This window comes from Crotalus tigris, unplaced genomic scaffold (assembly GCF_016545835.1).
Source record: "Crotalus tigris isolate CLP2741 ecotype Arizona unplaced genomic scaffold, ASM1654583v1 scf7180000017622.5263843, whole genome shotgun sequence".
Classification (NCBI taxonomy): Eukaryota; Metazoa; Chordata; class Lepidosauria; order Squamata; family Viperidae; genus Crotalus; species Crotalus tigris.
Genome location: NW_024096517.1, coordinates 4,861,216 through 4,880,868, shown reverse-complemented (window position 1 = coordinate 4,880,868; position 19,653 = coordinate 4,861,216). Strand labels below are relative to the sequence as shown.

Below are 19,653 nucleotides of genomic sequence, written 5' to 3'. Positions count from 1 at the left end.
TTTGCCAAGTTTAGTGAAAAGAAGAACTGGGGATGACATAGCAGTAGTGTTTCAATATCTAAGGGGCTGCCACAAGAAAGAGGGGGTCAACCTATTCTCCAAGGCACCTCAAGGCAAAACAAGGAGCAACGGATGGAAACTAACCAAGGAGAGAAGCAATCTAGAACTAAGGAGAAACTTCCTGACAGTTAGAACAATTAATCAGTGGAACAACCTGCCTCCAGAAGTTGTGGGTGCTCCAACACTGGAAGTTTTTAAGAAGAGATTGGACAACCACTTGTCTGAAACTGTATAAGGTCTCCTGCTTGAGCAGGGCGCTAGACTAGAAGACCTCCAAGGTCCCTCCCAAACTGTTCTATTAATCCATGGTTTATGGCTGAGCATGAGAACCAGCCAGCGATGTGCAACTTAAACAAACCACAGTAAATGAACTCACAGCTTAGTTTGTTGTGTGCATTCAGCCTTGTCCTCTATAGTATGGGATGGTGTAAAGCAGGGCTTTTCAACCAGTGGTATGGGTACCACCTGTGGTACATTGGCACCTTGCAGGCGGTACGCGACCATCCTAGAAAACTGGTAGTGGGGGAGGTGAATGAACGGAACCGGTGGCAGCACCGCACAAGCCGGAGCGAGAGATGGCTGGAGCTGCAGGGCTGTCAGGGCTCAGCAGAAGCGCCAGGATCAGTGCCGCTTTCCAGCTGATCAGCACTTCTTCAGGACTGTCAGCGCTGTGGAAGTGCCAGGATCAGCGCCAGGCTCCAGCTGGAAAGCAACACTGATCCTGGTGCTTCTGCTGAGCCCAGAAGAAGTGCCGATCAGCTGGAATGTTGCAGCCTCTCCAGGGTCTTGTGATTTACATTCAGATGCTTGGCAACTGATTCATATTTATGATGGTCACAGTGTCCCAGGGTCATGTGAAGTGACCAAAACCTGCTGCAACCACCCAGCAGATGGGGGGAATAAAAACCAAACACCCCCCCACCCCACCCCCCGCTGCCAATCCTCAACAGAAATGCTCACAACAATGAAAACCTCGGACAGGAGGAAGAGCGCCGCTGGGTGGGCAGGCAGGTGTCTTGCTCGGCTGTGGCTTGGAGGGCACTTTTTTCAGTGCCATTTTTTTTTTTTGTCATCAAGTTTTTGACCCCTTGCTAGGCGACTGGTAGTTCTCGGATATTGCCATATCCTAAAAATGGTACAATGGGTGAAAAGGTTGAAAAGCCCTGGTGTAAAGTATGCGGCTCTGGAACCAAGGCAGCATTTTCAGTTATTTCACGTAGCACTGGTTAGAGGCACAATCGCATTTGAAATATTATGACTTGGAGACCTGGGTGAAAAAGGGCTTCCTCTTCACAACCTGAAACTTAATTGAGTGTCTCCTTAGCTTTTAAAGGATAAGATTGAAGGGCGCTTCTAATTTGTATGAGCAATCAGCCTCGTGAGGTTAAATACCCCTTTTGATGTTAAGCCTCTTATATACCGTAAATGCCGGCGTGTAAGACGACTTCCGTGAGCGCTGAAATTGGCGCCAAAGACGGGGGTCGTCTTATACGCCGAGTCGTCTTATACGCCGGAAATACTGGTAGTTTCCGGCGTATAAGACGACGTTCTAGGAATGCGGCCCGGTTATAAAGACGGGGGTCGTCTTATACGCCGGGTTGCCTAATACGCCGGCATATATGGTAATTTTTATGAAGATATATATATATGTAGGTCTTTGGTTATTTGGGTTTTCTCCCGCGTAAATTGGAAGTGTCTTGGCGACGTTTTGACGAAGTCCCATTCGTCATCTTTAGGCTGGTGTTTTCGGCTTCGTGCTTCTCTATATAAAAGATGGCAAAGAAGTGAATAGAATCTCATCTAAAGTAAGGGAAGGGGGGAAAGGAAAAGAAAGCAAAGAGAAAACCCAAAAAGCAGGAAAAGAAAAGAGTTGAATCAAAAGAGAAAAGAAAGAAAAAAGATGTTAAGATATGCTTCACAGTTCGATTAGACAGGTACTCCTCGACTTAACAACCACAATGGAGCCCCAAATTTCTGTTGAAAAGTGAAACACTTGTTAAGTGAGTTTGCCCCTTTCTCGCCACAGTTGCTAAGCAAATCAGTGCACTTGTTCAGTTAGTAACACGATTGTTAAGCGAAACGGGCCTCCCCATTGACTTTGCTTGTTAGAGGGTTTCAAATGGGGATCACATGATCCCAGGACACTGCCACCGTCATAAGTATGAGTCAGTTGTCAAGCGTCTGAATTTTGATCACGTGATGATGGGGACACTACAGTGTCCAGTGTGAAAACTGTCACTATTTTCAGTGCCACTATAACTTTGAACTAAACGAATTGTTGTTAAGTCAAGGGCTGCCTGTATTTTAACCTCCGTTTCTCTAAAGCAGTGCTTCTCAAATAGTGGGGCGCGCCCCCCCGGGGGGGCGCGAGGCTCCGTAAAGGGGGGCTCGTTTGACCTCGGCAAATACTGTCATATTGGATTTCTAGATCGGATCATCCGACTCACTCGCAAGCGGCAGCCCGACGCGGAGGACAACATGACCGCCAACGCACATGACACATGCAAAGGACCCGATTGGATAGACATGATGCTCTATCCTGATTGGCCAAACCCGCCCGTGTGACTTTTAGACCCGGAAATCGGTCCTCTGTACAGAAAAAAAATTTTTACAGTCGCGCGGGGGGGCGCGAAATGTTTTCTTCTTCCTAGGGGGGCATGACAGAAAATAATTGAGAAGCCCTGCTCTAAAGTTACATCATAATGTTCTTCTTTCTGTAATCCATGGGCCATAAATCACAAACTCATCTTTTTTTTCATCTTAGGCAAAAATGCCATTAGAGGTTTCCAGTCACCAAAAATATAAATAGCATCTTTTCTCTAATCAAGTCAATTTATACATCTCGGCAAGATCTGTCAATTTCACCAGCCATTCCTCCATAGTGGCTAACAGCAAATATTTCCATCTCTCCGGATAGAGTAATCTTGCCACAGTAATCATATACTGAAATAATCTTCTGTGGCTTTTTTTTTCTCCCCTAACTATTTATCCATTCGTTCTAAAAGGAAATGTTCTGACTTCAATTGAATATTAATCCTTAAAACCCTCTGCATCTATGTATTTGAATCTAATTGTTTTTAGCTTTTTTTTAACCTGTCCACCAAAAATAATAAAATGTCCCTTCATATTGTTGACATTTCCAATATATATTTGAAATACATTGTAGATAATTTTTCTGGCATCATATACTGCCTTTTGACTTTCGATCTGAATAAAACGTGTTTGATCTGTAAATTGCAGAAGGCTTTGGCTTAGGTGGGCAGGTAATTGAATGGACGTAAAAGCAATCTCAGCTTTTTGAAGTCTGTCCTGGGAGATTAGAAGATCAAGACGGATCCCATCTAACTGCAGCCCTGTTTCCATCATCTGCATCTCAGGCATTAATTTTCAAAGAGGAAGTCGTTCAGACACACTGGCTCGCTGATTAACAAGCATACAGAATTCAGGGAAGCAGATTTGACAAAGGGATTTCATCAGGGATCCAAAAATAAAGCTGTAGTTGACCAGGGCTACACACCCACACATCGGAGAAAAAAAATATTGTAAAATTAAGAGTTGCCCTATCTTGCCTGCAGAAATCGGCATGACCAATAAATGGCAGCAAAGACAAAAAGGAAAAAAAGTAGTTCTTTGCTGCCATCTACTGCTCATAGCAATGTTTGCAGCCTGGGTTTGTTTGTTTTAAACATTTGCATAGCCACCCTCTTTCAGCCAACTCTGGGCGGCTTCCAATCAAACATTAAAAAAACCAAATAACATCATTTTAAAAACTATGAAACCCAACCAGTTAAAACATAAAACATTAAAAACCACAAAAATCTGGACCGATCAATAGTAACAGACCATCACATAATCTCTTTCAGCTTTTTTTGGGGGGGGGGAAACCAGGTCTTTAAGGCTTTTGTTGTTGTTGTTCAGTCTCTAAGCCAGATCCAAGACTTTGTTACTCCATGGACTACCACTCCACAGGCCTCTGTCCTCCATTGTCTCCCATAGTTTGCCCAAATTCATGCTATCTGCGTCCATGACACTATCTAACCATCTCCTCCTCTGTTGTCCTCTTCTCCTTTTACCTTCAACCTTTCCCATCATCAGGTCTTCTCCAGTGAATCCTCTCTTCTTCTTAGCTGGCCAAAGTATTTGAGCTTCCTTTAAGGTCTTAAGGAAGACTAAAACAACAGACTAGACTAGACTAGACTAGACTAGACTAGACTAGACTAGACTAGACTAGACTAGAATAGAATAGAATAGAATAGAATAGAATAGAATAGAATAGAATAGAATAGAATAGAATAGAATAGAATGGACAACCATTTGTCTGAAATATTATAGGATTTCCTGCCTGAGCAGGGGGTTGGACTAGAAGCCCTCCAAGAATTTATGGCAGTTGGACCAAGACAGTCATAGAATGGATCCCACTTGATGAAAAGCATCCACAAAAGAGACATAAAACCAGATGGAGTGACAACATCAGCAAGTATAGTGGACCCCGTTGGCAAAAGAAACCTATTGGTTGGAAACCTGCAGAACAGGCCTTCGTCCTGCAGTGGATAGACAATGACTTGAATGAGGATGAATAAGGTGATCAGATATGGGCTGTAAAACTCCAGCTAACCACCAAAGGGCAGCAAAGTCATTTGAATCTCTTTTCTGACATCTTGATGGTTTCTCCAAAACTTCTATCTCATAATACAGTAGGCCAGTCTGGAAAGCTTTTTATGGGTGAGAGGCACACAGCTTTCATACCTTTTTAAGAGACCGTATTCTAACTCTGATGATTTATGCATTAAATTAAACGCAGCACTTATTTGCTTCTGTATTTAATCAGTTTTCACCAGATCTCAGCTCATCCCTAATCATTCTGTGGGTGCTGCCAGAGCCGGTCACTGGACTTAGTAACAGATTGCAAAATGTGCTGCTTTAATTAAAGTAAGCACTTCCAAATATCAGCTCTAATCTTCCTTTGGATTGATTGGAGTTGGTTCTTAATGGAAGCTTAATCTGCATATAATCAAGGAAGGTGAACAGTCCAAATATAATTTCTGGTACTTTACAATCATGTAATTATCACTGTTAAAAGTTGGAAGATGGTTGACTACCATCCTTAATGTCCCTCTGGAGCAAATTTAAAGGACATTTTGTGCTTTATTAATTTTGTTTGAGTAACTAGCATTTTATATGAGGTTTCTCTTCCAGTTATAATGTTTGGGCAATTGCTGTAGAGCTGTCACTTTAGTTAGAGAACCAGATGAAGTCTTCTCCTTGCTCTGAAACTGCAGAGGTAGGCTGAGATGATGCCTTTGTGCAAAGCTCCAGCGTGTAACATCTACCCACAGTTGAATCTTCCAAGATTTGTTTTTAAATCGCCTATATGTATGCAAAGTACTAAGCTTTCAGTCCTACTGCAGTATCAGTGCACAGATTCCTGAATGGATATATATTTTAAAAACCTGACGTTTTGCTGCCAAATTTCAGCACTGCAAGGCTGGATACTGGAAGACACAAATGCTGTGCTAAGGGAGGAGGGAGGGGGAGGAGGAGGAGGAGGAGGGGAATGAGGAAGAAGAGAAGGAGGGAGGAGGAGGAGGAGAAGGAGGAAGAGGAGGAGGGAGGAGGAGGAAGAAGAGGAGGAGGAGAAGGAGGAAGAGGAGGAGGAGGAAAAGGAGGAAGAAGAGAAAAAGGAGGAGGAAGAAGAGGAGGAGGAGGAGAAGGAGGAAGAGGAGGAGGGAGGGAGGAGGAGGAAGAAGAGGAGGAGAAGGAGGAAGAGGAGAAGGAGGGAGGAGGAGGAAGAGGAGAAAAAGGAGGAGAAAGAAGAGGAAGAGGAGGAGGAGGAAGAAGAGGAGGAGGGAGGGAGGTGGGGGAAGAAGAGGAGGAGGAGAAGGAGGAAGAGGAGGAGGAGGGAAGAGGAGAAAGAGGAGAAAGAGGAGGAGAAAGAAGAGGAAGAGGAGGAGGAGGAAGGCGGAGGAGGAGGTCCATTCAGTCTGTCGGACTCTTGCCAATTCTATGGGCCAGGTCTCTCCCCATCTACTGATCTTTCACTATTTCTTTGAGTTTTTCTATGCTATGGCTGGGTGTCAGCTTTGATGGTGTCCAGTCATTGTGTTCTTTGATGGCCTGGTCCTCAAGAGAATGAATGGAGTATTGTGACAGAAGTTCCCCTCCTTTTATGCATGCGTTGACCCAATGGCCAAGATGCTACTCTACAGACAATTTGGACACCCCAACCCAAGGAGATACTGTTGCCCAACACGGTGTTTACTGACCCCGCTGGCTAAGGGGATGAATACGGTTCCATGTGTCCCGGATTACCCACCCTGTTGTAGATGGTCATCAGCCTAAAGTTATTCCTTCGCTGAATCAAGCCTATCATATTTTATCTGTCATGTAATATAATGAGGAAGGGGATTTTATCAGAAGTTACTCAGGAGCCCAAGAATCTTATTGTTCTACCGTTCTCCTACAATGCATTCTGCGTTTCAGGACAAGCAATTTATTGAGCTACAGATGTCAAAGTGTTTTCATCTGTTTTCATCCCTTGGTCCTTTCATGCGATACAAAAACTATGTCTCTCTCCATCTCTCTTGTTGAGGCTTTGAAAAAGCACAGATCTTCTATCCTAAGCATTTTTTTTCCTCCATCAAGTACCAGCTTCAGTGCCAGAAGGCTTAACTTATCTCTCAAGTTCAGTAAGCTGACACTAAACCCATCATAAAATATAAGAAGGATGAACACTCTCTTTTTCCTGGCGTGCATGCACTCAGCTAAAAATAAAGGCTGCCTTTCAGATTCTTTTCTCCACTCCTCTGGTTTGGTTGTGGATACTAAGAGGGACAGAGATGACTGAAACAATTAATTCTCAAAGTAATCTTCCTGATTTCAAGCTGAAAAGTGGAAAGGTGACAGAAGCAAGCCAGAACTGAGGAGTGGGGGGGGGACAAAGAAGCAGGGAAACTCAACTCCAAAGAAATGCAGGAGCAAAGATAGATAGATAGATAGACAGATAGACAGACAGACAGACAGACAGACAGACAGACAGACAGACAGACAGACAGACAGACAGACAGACAGATAGATAGATAAACAGATGGACAGAGACAGAGAGATGAGAGATGAGAGAGCAGGAGGGAGGGATATACGTAGATGATCGATGATGACAATAACGATGATGATAGATGATAGATAGATAGATAGATAGATAGATAGATAGATAGATAGATAGATAGATAGATAGATGATGGACGGACGGACGGACAGACAGATAGACAAAATGATATATATAGAGAGAGATGTAGAGATAGATGTGGAGAAAGAATTAGAGAGATAAAGATGGAGATAATGATAGATAGATAGATAGATAGATAGATAGATAGATAGATAAACAAATGATAGACAAACAAATGATAGACAGACAGATAATATTATTAACAGATATAATACATAGAAGTAGAATCTCTCTCAAACACACACACACACACACACACACACACACACACACTTAGAATCTGTAAGGGAAACGTATTTCCAGAAAACAAGAAGCATGTAGAAAAAAAAAAATTTGTATGTTCCACTATACTATAGAAGTATTGAAAACAAATTCTAATTCTATTTATTATAAAAATCTATTTATTTAGCTTGTTGGTAATGTTGATTTCAGTTGCTTCCTGTTGGTGGCTTCCATTTTAGTTGCTCTGGGCCACTAAAACAGGAGAGAGGGAGGGAGGGAGGGAGGGAGAGAGAGAGAGAGAGAGAGAGAGAGAGAGAGAGAGAGAGAGAGAGAGAGAGAATAAGAAAAGCAACACTACCATTAAAAAATATTTGGCAAAAAAAAGCCCAATTTCATTAGTTAAAAATTCTGTTAGCTAAAAAGAATCAAAGTCTAAAGTCTTCCTATACTTAATCAGTCTGGCCCTAGACAAACAAACAAAAAAAAACCCATGCATTTACAGATACTAACATCTTGGTCAGCAAAGTGGGCTGGGACATACCCACATATTGGCCACATATTACTGGCTAACATCAGAAGAGAGAAAAATAAGCATTAGGGCAAAGAGAGAGAGAGTCATTTGGGGAAACAATGAGAGTAGCTGAAATCTTGGGAAGAGACCCATCTCACAGAGCACAACATGTCATTGCAAACATCGTGTATCATCCACAAAACTGCAACACAGCAACTGACCCCTTTTTCTCCTCTGGAAAATAACAGTATTTCCCAAAGGACAAGCTTAATGAAATTCATTACTCCTATTAGACACATGATGTAAAACCACGGGGGGGGGGGAATAAAACCTTCATTTCTAGCAAGAATAGCAAAGCTTCTAAATTGCCTCCTGACCTTTTGGTGAAAAGGCTGGTGGCTCTTGACATTAATTTCCTAGTTTGTCCAGTATCGTACAACAGCTTCCAACCTGGGCATCTGGCCAAGCGTGTATTAGTTCAACATCCCATTCTGGTGAAGCAAAGTTTGCCTCCTTAAAGCAATTTATGAAATCACTCCAAATGTTTTAATTTTAGGTTTCGATAGCGTGCTACTTCCTAAACACTGATTTAAATAAAATGACTCTGTGCAATTATAAATTGTGTGTGTGTGTGTGTGTGTGTGTGCCTTTCTGTAGCTACTTGCATGTGATGTCTTCCCCCTCTTCTCTCACACTGGGCAGTGGATAAGTATTCCTAATGGAATTACGTGCAGGAGATTCTGTAGCTTCATTTCACCGGGCAGACAAGAGAACGGAAGAAATGATAGATGTGAGGAGATGAAAGGATCTGGATCTCATCCAAGTGTCTTAAAAGTGCTAGAGAAAAGATCCACTGTGGAAGGGAAGGGCTATCAGGCTGGGCTGGGGTATGTATAACCCTTATACTATTGGCTGCCTGTTATGGACATTCTGTTCATAACAGAAAACCAGAATTATAGAACTGAAAGGGATCCCAGAGGCCTTCTAGTTCAACCCCACAGCTCAAGCAGGAAACCCTAAAACATTTCAGACTAATGGCTGTCCAATCTCCTCTTAAACATCTCCAATGATGGAGCACCCACAACTTCTGGAGGCAGGTTGTTCCACTGGTTAATTGTTCCAACTGTCAGGAAGTTTCTCCTTAGTTCTAGGTTGCTTCTCTCCTTGATTAGTTTCCATCCGTTGCTTCTTGTCCTGCCTTCAGGTGCTTCGGAGAATAGGTTGACCTAGGATTCCTAGGATGAATGTCTTCCTAATTTATTGATTCAAAATAGGGTTTGTAGTATAAATACTGGGTCTTCTCCCTTCCTATTCTGCTAAAGCAGTGGTTCTCAACCTTTCTAATGCCGCGACCCCATAATACAGTTCCCCATGTTGTGGTGACCCCCAACCACTTATACATCACCGGGTGCCAGGGGCGTGGCCAAAGAAAAAGGGGAAAAAATGGCAGACAGCCTTGTTTGGGGACCCCCGTGAAATGATCGTTCGACCCCAAATGGGGTCCCGACCCGCAGGTTGAGAACCATTCTGCTAAAGCCATTTTCTCCTATTTTTAACACTCCTACAGTGGTATTCTAGAAAGCCACTTTGGGCTACTGTAGGGGTGTCCAATCTTGGTGACCTTAAGATTTTTTGACTTCAACTCAGCACGGCTGACTGGGGAATTCTGGGAGTTGAAGGCCAAGGCTGGCCACCCCTGTCTAGTGGTTAAGGCACCAGCTAGAAACCAAGTTCTAGTCCCACCTTAGGCATGAAGCCAGCCAGACGCTGGGCCAGTCCTTGTCTCTCAGCCCTAGGATGGAAGAAATGGCAAAGGGCAAACCACTTCTGGAAAAACCTTTGCCAAGAAAACTGCAGAGATCAGTCCAGGCAGTTGTCAGGAGTAAAGAAAAAAAAAAACTCAAAAGGCACAGAAGAAGAAAAAAAGATGAAGGAAACGGTATCTGTCTCCAGAAGCTTGACTCAGAAGAGATATTCTTCTGACATCTCATAATTCTAACCACTATCAGAAAAAGGAAAGGGTTCTTAATGACCTAAAAATCTGGGTATTTTTTTTTTTAAATCATGTGGCTACTGAATACAGAAAAGGAGAAAAGAAAAAAACAATCCCTAAAGCTTATTCATCCTCTCAACTTAGTTGAACTGATGTCTCAAGGGCCTATATTAAGAGTCTATTCCAACTTTGCTGTAGAAAATACTAATTAGTGATCCTGGAGACAGACTTCTTCCTCTCGCTGATGGAACTGATAGGCATTTGTCATTCCTGTCCTTGCCCGAATCAACACTGCTGCTCCGGATAGGCTCTTCAAGAATTGGCAGTGGGTAAATCACTTCCTCTGGTTACACTAATGGTGAGCAAACTGCCAATTAAGGCCAGCTGCACTGAGACGATTCCTCTGCATCCCATAATCGTCTTCAACTTGGAAGAAAAAGGCATTGGGTTCCAAGGAGCTTACTTCCAGGGATTCTTGCCCAGGATTGAGTCTTCAGATCCAACGTTCAAGGGAGCTGAAAGTATAAACAGAATCATTATTGCTTTATTGTATTTTAAGCCTGTCTGATGTTTGTCTTGGATAGCATGCTGGTTTAAAAAAAAAAACACAAGTATTGTGGAACATTTCTGTGTGTCTGTGTAGGTTGAAGACTACTTCTTTCTTTCTTGGATCCATCACTCAACTGCAATCTAACTTCTGTAGCACTTGTACACACACACTTTTTTTTCAGCTTATGTTTTTGGTCAGATTGATGGTGACATGATAGCAGCGTTCCAATATCTCAGGGGTTGCCACAAAGAAGAGGGAGTCAAGCTATTCTCCAAAGCACTTAAAGACAGGACAAGAAGCAATGGGTGGAAACTAACCAAAGAGAGAAGCAACCTAGAACTAAGGAGAAATTTCGTGACAGTTAGAACAATTAATCAACCTGCCTCCAGAGACTGGACAGCCATTTGTCTGAAATGGTATAGGGTTTCCTGCCTGAGCAGGGGGTTGGACTAGAAGACCTCCAAGGTCCCTTCCAACTCTTGTTATTTTGTTAATTCTCCGAAAGAGAATAAAACCAGTCTAATTTTGGCAAAACAGATTTTGTTCATTAGGGAATATTAAAATTTAAAGCAAATGTCTAGATCCAGATAATGTGACTGAAATGACACCAATGGCATGAAACGTGGGTAACTATTGTAGGGTTCGTATCAGTTGCATTTAGAAAAGGTAAAAAGAAGAATTTGTTCGAAATTTCCAGCGTTGTCAAAGACAGCTGGAATAGAATTCTAACCTTGCCAAATTGGTGACGTGTGGATAGGGGGAGACGGATGATTTGGAGGAACTAAACTAGGTTAAAAGACTAGATTTTCCAATTCATATTATCTTTAGAAACCAGGTTTGGTAAGTTGTGAAATACAGCCAAAAGATGTGTATTTGTAACACTCTTAAGGCAATAGGCATCTGGATACAAGAACAGAGAATATTTGAAGACAAGAAGGCAATTTGCATTTTTGTTAAACTATGTATTAAAAGAGAATCATATGTAGCTCAGGGTTGAATGGTGGAATTCTTGGTGCTCTCTGAGGTTGGCTGTTTGCTTGCAGATCTCCCATTACCCAACTAGGTAACGTCATCAGTGTTAGTGAGGGTGGAGTTTGCTCTCTTTTTATATACAGTAGCTTGCCCTGTTGATGATGCTGAGGATATAGTAGTTCTTTGATTGGGGTATTGTTTACTGCATAATATAGTTATTGCTATATATTTATCACCTTCATTGCCAAGGGAAAGATCTTGGAATGGACATTGTGGTGGAATGTAGTCTGGATTCCCCAGGAAGGAGGGGCTGCTTTCCAGAGAGCAAAGAAGCAGTGAAACTTAGACAGTTTGGTTGGCAGGAAGAGGGTTAAAATGGTTCCTACCTAGCTATTCCCAGAGTACATCTCTGGTTATGCAAATAGTTGCTTTAGAGTCTGGCAAGATTGATGTCAGGCTCCAAGAACCAAGGCCGACATTTGGAGTTACTTAAGAGGAGTTTCCGTTAATGTTCCTCATTGACAGACTGGATCTTGCCAGACTAAAGCAACTGTTTGAGCAATTTCAGATATCCTCTGGGAATGGCTAGGGAGGAGCCGTTTTAACTCTCTTTCTCCCAATTAAATTATCCATGGTTTGCTGTCTCTTTTCCCTTTGGAGAGCAGCCTCCCCCTTTCTGGGAATCCAGACCACATTCACCACATTAGCTTAAATATCAAGTCTGCTATCAGCCTGGGCTTTTGCAAAGCCGGGGAAGTCAAAATTCACTTGCATACCTAGACTTATTGCTCCTTTTTGTCACCTATTCTTTTCTGAAAATTGGTCAAGAATCAGTTGAAGGAAATGCTCCTCAGTAAATAAACTATATTTGCAGACTGATCATGCTGGGGCAGCCACATGAAATGCTGGCTGTAAACAAGGAAGCTGAACCTACGGAGTTTTTATATCATCTGACATTATCTCGAAGATGTGGTGAGCAATGTAACACTGACTCATCTCGTGCAGTTACGTCAAGGAACGTACATCAATAAGCAACCTCATGAGTTCTTCCTGTCCCAGCTGGCACCTGTTTTGCAAGAATTTCCTCTGTATTCCATGCAAGCAGGAGAGGAATCTGAAGCTCTCCAAAAGCTGCTGAACTGCCTCTGACAGCATCTCTTACCTTGGCCACACTGGCGAGGCTGAAAGTTGTAGTTTAGTAAAATCTGGAGGGCCACCAGCTCTACACTGTGCAATTCAACAGCACAACTGGATTTCTGCTGTTGCAATCTTTACCTTTTGAATCAGAACAGAGCTAGAAGGAACCTTGGAGGTCTTCTAGTCCAACCCCTTGCTCAAGCAGGAGAACCTATACCATCTCAGACAAGTGACTGTCCAATCTCTTCTTAAAAACCTCCGGTGATGGCGCGCCCACGATTTCTGAGGGCAAGCTGTTCCACTGCTTAATTGTCCTCACTTTTAGGAAGTTTCTCCTTAATTCCAGGTTGCTTCTCCCCTTGATTAGTTTCCATCCATTGTTTCTTGTCCTGCCTTCAGGCGCCTTGGAAAATAGCTTGACTCCCTTTTCTTTGTGGCAGCCTCTCAAACACTGGAACACTGCTATCATGTCCCTCCAAGTCATTTTTTCTCTAGACTGGCCATACCCAAATCTTCATTTGTTTTAATCTCCAGGCCTTTAATCATCTTAGTTGGCTCTTGTGTGCACTTTTTTCCAAAGTCTTAATATCTTTTTTGTAATGTGGTGACCAAAACTGGATGCAGTATTCCAAGTGTGGCCTTACTAAGGCTTTATAAAGTGGTACTCGTATCTCAATTGATTTTGATTCTATGCCTCTGTTTATGCAACCAAGGATTGTATTAGCTTTTTTGGCTGCTGCCACGCACTGCTGGCTCATGTTTAAGTGTTTTGCTATAACTCCAAGCCATGATGACTTGACACAATGAGCCCATACATGGATTTACACTGATCGTTATAATACCGGTAGTCCTTAACTTACAACTATTCACTTAGTGACTGTTTGAATTTATACAGCACAGAAAAAGTTACCTACAACCAGACATGATCAAATTTTAGGCATTTGGCAACTGACCTACTATATATTTGCAAAGGTTGCAGGGGTTCAAGTGATCACATGATCACCGTTGGCAACTTTCCAAGCCAGTTTTTGACAACTTAGGTTGTAATCAACAAACTGATTATTGTAGACTTCTTTTATAGGATTGTATCAAAAGAACATCTACGTGAAGTTGTTTTGCGGGAAATGCTATACAATTACAAGTCTCCATAGCAAATGTGTCAGCTACTAAGGAAAGATTACCTGGTCCCTTTGATCCCTAGACTATTCTCCAATCATGCAGAGGATAAATTTCCCTAGAGAAAAAAGAAAAATCCTTTGAAAATCAGTGACCTTGGTGGCTTTTGTGACCATTAACATGCAAATGATTGAAATCAGCCGCCACTGGGTAAGAACTGGAAAACTTATTGTATAATATGTATTAATAATTAATAGTAAGTGAAAACTAGCATATTCTTTCATTGAATCTTACTGCTGAGTTGAAATCTTGCCTGTTTCAAAAGAAAGTTGCCTTCAGAAACGGTGGTTGGTCTATCACTGGAAAAGATTGGACAGCCATTTGTCCGGAATGATATAGGGTCTCCTGCCTGAGCAGGGGGTTCGACTAGAAGACCTCCAAGGTCCCTACCCATGCTGTTATCCTGTTAACTCCAGCTTGCAATTGCAACAAGTAAGAATCTATCCACTATATTTGCTCTCCTTGTTTTACAGAGAAATGAAAATTAAGCTTTAATTTCCTACAGCAGGTGCAAAGCTAAGGGCCAACAAAATAGGGAGACCATGCAGTTGCATTAGAGGTCAGGACCTCCTGCCTCCCACCTCACCCAATACGATGGGAGATTTTTTGATCTTCTAAAGGGCTAAAAATATTTCCTTAATGCCTTTTCTTTCCCAGAAGTCAATTTCAGGGCGATGGCTTTTATAAAGCAAAGGTTAACTTGGAGAGCTTCAAACTGTCAAGGCAACCAGTGGATGGAAGCGAAATTGGACAAGCAATCTCTGCAGATTCAGAGAACAAAATGACAAAAAGCTATTGATTTATTTGATAGGAAAGCAAAAATAGGGGAGACCATTGACGGATTAAGCTGATGGGCTCGAGGACTGAGAAAGGAATCAAAAATATGATGTTTTGTGGGCATTTTTCAAAGATGGTGATGGTACAGAGTTGAGTTGCAAAGGAAGAGATCTGCTTTTTTATGGAGAATAAGGATATCATGAACTATCAGACATCTGAATCTCTTGTTTTCAGGCTCTGCCGCAGTCGTTGATGTAGGAAGCTCTAGTTCACTAAAAGCTTTGTGACAGCTGTGGAAGAGACTATTGCCTTAGCTAGGCCTTCACCCTATGTTCTTATTGATATAATGCTCTCCATTTATCTTAGGTAGAACTTAGGCTGAGTTGTCATTGAAATCCATCTAGTGGGCAGCTTCACTGTATTCTTCATTGATTTCTGGAATATAGAGATGACAAAGGTGTTGGATGTTACTGCTCCTAAGTGGTCCCTTTTTGTTTTATTGAGGATCTCCAGGAGATGTAGTGGTAGCAACAAAGCCTCTAGCACCAACTGAGGACACTGTGGAGCAAATATGATCAGATACACTGAAGAACTCATCTTTGGTCCTATACTCCGAGAGTGAAAGAAGCATTATTTTTTTAGTTCTCATTGCCATCATCAAAATAAAACCTTGTTTGAAATGGCCTGCTCTCTGCTGGATAGACACAAATTGATGAGCCTAACCTGCTGGGTGATGTGAAATACCTGATAAATATTTTGCTGCTAAAATCAGTCATCTATGTTCAGGGCAGATTTTGATGAAATAACTAGGGCAACATCTGGCATTGTCTTCTCAGATTTGTTTGAGTTTAGGCATGTCAAGGAAACAGGTATGCTTCTCTGTAGCATGAGCTCTGGAAGGGAATCTGGTTACTTCAGGTTGGATCTGGGGAGTGGTGAATGCCGTTTTGGTTGAGGAGTGTTCCAGCTGCTTTGAAAGGGTGGTATGTCCACCTCTGAAGAAGCCATCTCTTGGTCCCACCATAACAGATGACTGCTACCCAGTCTCCGAACTTCCCTTTTTAGGAAACGTTCTGGAGAAGATGGGAAGGATCAGTTGAAGATTCTTTTTTGTTGATATCCTGTCTTATTTATTTATTTATGAGACTTATATACCGCTTTAAGTGCAAGCACTCTCTAAGCGGTGTACACCAGTAAGCAATGTATATATATATATATATATATTTACATTGCCCCCAACAATCTGGGTCCTCATTTTACCTACCCCGAAAGGATGGAAGGCTGAGTCAACCTTGAGCCGGTGAGATTTGAACTGCTGACCTGCTGAACACAGTCAGCTAAAGTGGCCTGCAGTACTGCACTCTAACTGCTGCGCCACCTCGGCTCATTTATTGTTTTTAAGCGGAAAAGGTTATTGGATGTTCACTTCCTTCCATCCAAGACATGGCACATAAGTGCTGTTTGACCAGCAGTCCAGTATTGTCAGGAATGCTACACATCCTCTCCGTGACCGAGAATGAATATATAAAGCCAGGACTGGAGAGAAAGGGAAATAAAGGCTTGCCTAACCTGTAGTTTGCCTGTTGTGTGTTTAGAACCCCAGACTATAGTTCTCATTGTAAATTATGGCTTGCCCAACCTATTATTTGGCTGTGCTGAAATTCCTCTTGCAATTCTCAAATGCTTTCCTCCCTTCCTATGAAAGAGGCTTCTGTTTTTCTATCTTTTCTCAAATAGCTTAAGGATCCCTTTCTAATTTATCTGATATCTCTCTGGATTTAATTGATTATGGGAGGAGGCTTTAGGGAGCTTGTGCTGGGACTGTTGCTGGGTTGTTCTGAACCCACATTTATTTATTTCTAAAAAAAAAAAAAAACCTCATAGGAAGAATTTCATCGTATTTTTTTTTTGCCCCAAAGGTATTTTTTTTTCCAAAAGACAATTAGACATTCTTGGTTTCTTCCCTCTGAAAACATTTCGCTTCTCATTCAAGAAGCTGCTTCAGTTTTAACCCAGGTAGGACTGGGTTAGAACTGAAGAAACTTCCTGGATTAGAAGCAAAATGTTTTCAAAAGGGAAAAAAGAACAAGAAAGTCCAATTGCCTATTGGAAAAACCACCTTTGGGATAACCATGATGTGGATGACTGAATATATATATATATATAGGTCTTTGGTTATTCGGGTTTTCTCCCGCGTCAAATTGGAAGTGTCTTGCTGACGTTTCGACGAAGTCTCATTCGTCATCTTCAGGCTGGTGTTTTCGGCTTCGTGCTTCCATTATATATATATATATATATATATATATATATATATATATATATATATATATATATATATAATGGAATAGGAGCCATTGGCTTGTACTCTTTATTTTCCTTGTGATTAAAATAAGTGCACAAACCTCAGCAAGGTGGATTCACTAAAGTCAACTTCTTCCACGCAAAGAAACTACAAAAGCAAATTCTCTTTCATCCAACTGATAGGAAAATAGCAGAATTTCTTAATAATAAGCAATTATCAATAAAGGAAATGATTTGTAGCACAGGGTTGAAATGAAGATTCCTTGGTGGTCTCTGAACTTGGTTGTTTTCTTGCCAATTTAGTGCTGACTAGATTCTTGTGTATAGGCATGAACGATAGATCAGTTTAATTGGAACTTAATTGTGCTCCTGATTCTTCTCACCTGACATTAAACTAGTCAAGTAACAGTCAGCACTACATTGGTACAAAATAACAGTTAACAGAATTAAAGTGGGTTGGACATGAACTGCTTGTGGGAACATAATGACTCTAGGCTGGTTCCTCTCTTGACTCCACCTGTGCCTGTCCTTTTCCTATACCAGCATCAGTCCTAAAAAAAAAACCTGCTTAAAACCTTGGAAAATCTGCTACTCAGTATCACCAATGTTTTGCTTAAATGAACCAACAATTTCTTTCATTATCACTTCTCATCTTCACTCTGCTTCAACCCAAGGACAAATTGGTTTGGGAAGATGGAAACTATAAGCAGTTAAATTAATGATAGCTAAGCTAATAACATATCAAGATGCTGACAGCCATTGTCAGCCTTTTGTAAAATATGGAGACTCCTAGGATCCCTATTAATGATAACTCTTTAAATAGAACATGAGCGATATTAGGAATTCCATTTTAATCAACCGAATTCTGAATGTCTAAGGCTGACTATTTATTTATTTTTTTGTAGTCAGGGAAAAGGTGTTGGATTGTAGCATATTTTAATGTGCGTAGGATGTTGTCCGATATTGTCATACCTGAGTACAGAAGTAGAGGTCTCTCTAATCCAAGGAAGCAGATCTGAGATGATCTACTACCCTGGTGGTTTTTTTAACCGTCACGCAGACACAACTGGGAAAGACAATCAACATTTCCCTTTTTTCCTTGAAAAATAGGATGGGATGGGATGGGATGGGAATAGAATAGAATTAGAATAGAATAGAATAGAATAGAATAGAATAGAATAGAATAGAATAGAATAGAATAGAATAGAATAGAATAGAATAGAATCTTTATATGGAATGGAATGAATAGAATGGAATAGAATAGAATAGAATAGAATAGAATAGAATAGAATAGAATAGAATAGAATAGAATAGAATAGAATAGAATAGAATAGAATCTTTATATGGAATAGAATAGAATAGAATAGAATAGAATAGAATAGAATAGAATAGAATAGAATAGAATAGAATAGAATAGAATAGAATAGAATAGAATAGAATAGAATAGAATAGAATAGAATAGAATAGAATAGAATAGAATAGGAATAGAATAGAATAGAATAGAATAGAATAGAATAGAATAGAATAGAATAGAATAGAATAGAATCTGGAATTATAATAGAATAGAATAATAGAATGGAATGGAATGGAATAGAATAGAATAGAATAGAATAGAATAGAATAGAATAGAATAATAGAATAGAATAGAATAGAATAGAATAGAATCTTTATATGGAATGGAATAGAATAGAATAGAATAGAATAGAATAGAATAGAATAGAATAGAATAGAATAGAATAGAATAGAATAGAATAGAATAATTCTTTATTGGCCAAATGTGATTGGACAAACAAGGAATTTGTCTCCAGTGCAGAGCTCTCAGTGAACATGCAAACAACAGAGTGATAGGTCATAGATCATAGTTACAATCATTAATCATAAGATACAATAACAAGTGATAAATCATAGCTACCAATAGGAGAAAGCATTAGGAAAGATGAGAAGACTGAGAAGGATAATATCAGTACAGCCTACTACATGGGTAAATATCTTTAAGCCTAAGACAAAAAAGAGAGAGATTGCCAAGATAGGGTCTTACATTTCTCTGAATGTACTTAGCAACCATATGCCCCAAATTAGAGGGGGGGAAAATAATTGCGACAGAGATAACAAATGTGAAGTTTACAATATGAAAGCATCGGGGTCTCTTTTCACTTGCTGTTGTCATTTGCTAATGACTGATGTGCCAAAGTTCCAGACTGCGGATCTCAAATCGTTCACACTTTTTAGCACTGTTTGCAAATAAGATAAATGGTATGACAATTTCAGAGCATAACGGCTGGGGCTTCAAGCTGTTTGATTGGCTTCAAAGCGATGCCATTTTCCCCGCATGCTGAACTTGCAAAGGACAAGCAAAGCGTCCTCCTTTACAAGTTTCCCATTCTAAATAGCTACAGAAAACTTCACCCCCTATCCAAATGTTTGGCCAATTTTTTTCTGTCTCTGATTTCATCCATACCAGAAAGACGTTGTCTCATTAATACCAAAGAAACAGGCGCTCAAATCTTATGAAAGACGTTGATGCACGAAAGCTCGTCCATCTATAAATGTGCAGGGGAGGCACAAAAATATTCAAATGCACAGCCAGGTCCTATTAAAATAATTGGGCGGCTTTCTTAAGCCAATGGGATATAGCGTCTCCGTTTGGTAAATTATCCTTGTGCCTCTGTAATTGGCATGCTGTGAAAATTCTGCAGGAATACTGGAGCCCAGGAGAACCTTGGCAATTTCTC

At 40.9% G+C, this 19,653-nt stretch overlaps 1 protein-coding gene across 3 annotated transcripts in view; it reads left to right on the top strand.

Annotated features, from left to right (window-relative positions):
• LOC120302840 (connector enhancer of kinase suppressor of ras 2-like) overlaps positions 1-19,653 on the top strand; it is a 228,902-nt gene that overhangs the window by 167,431 nt on the left and 41,818 nt on the right. The gene's annotated exons all lie outside the window — the stretch shown is intronic.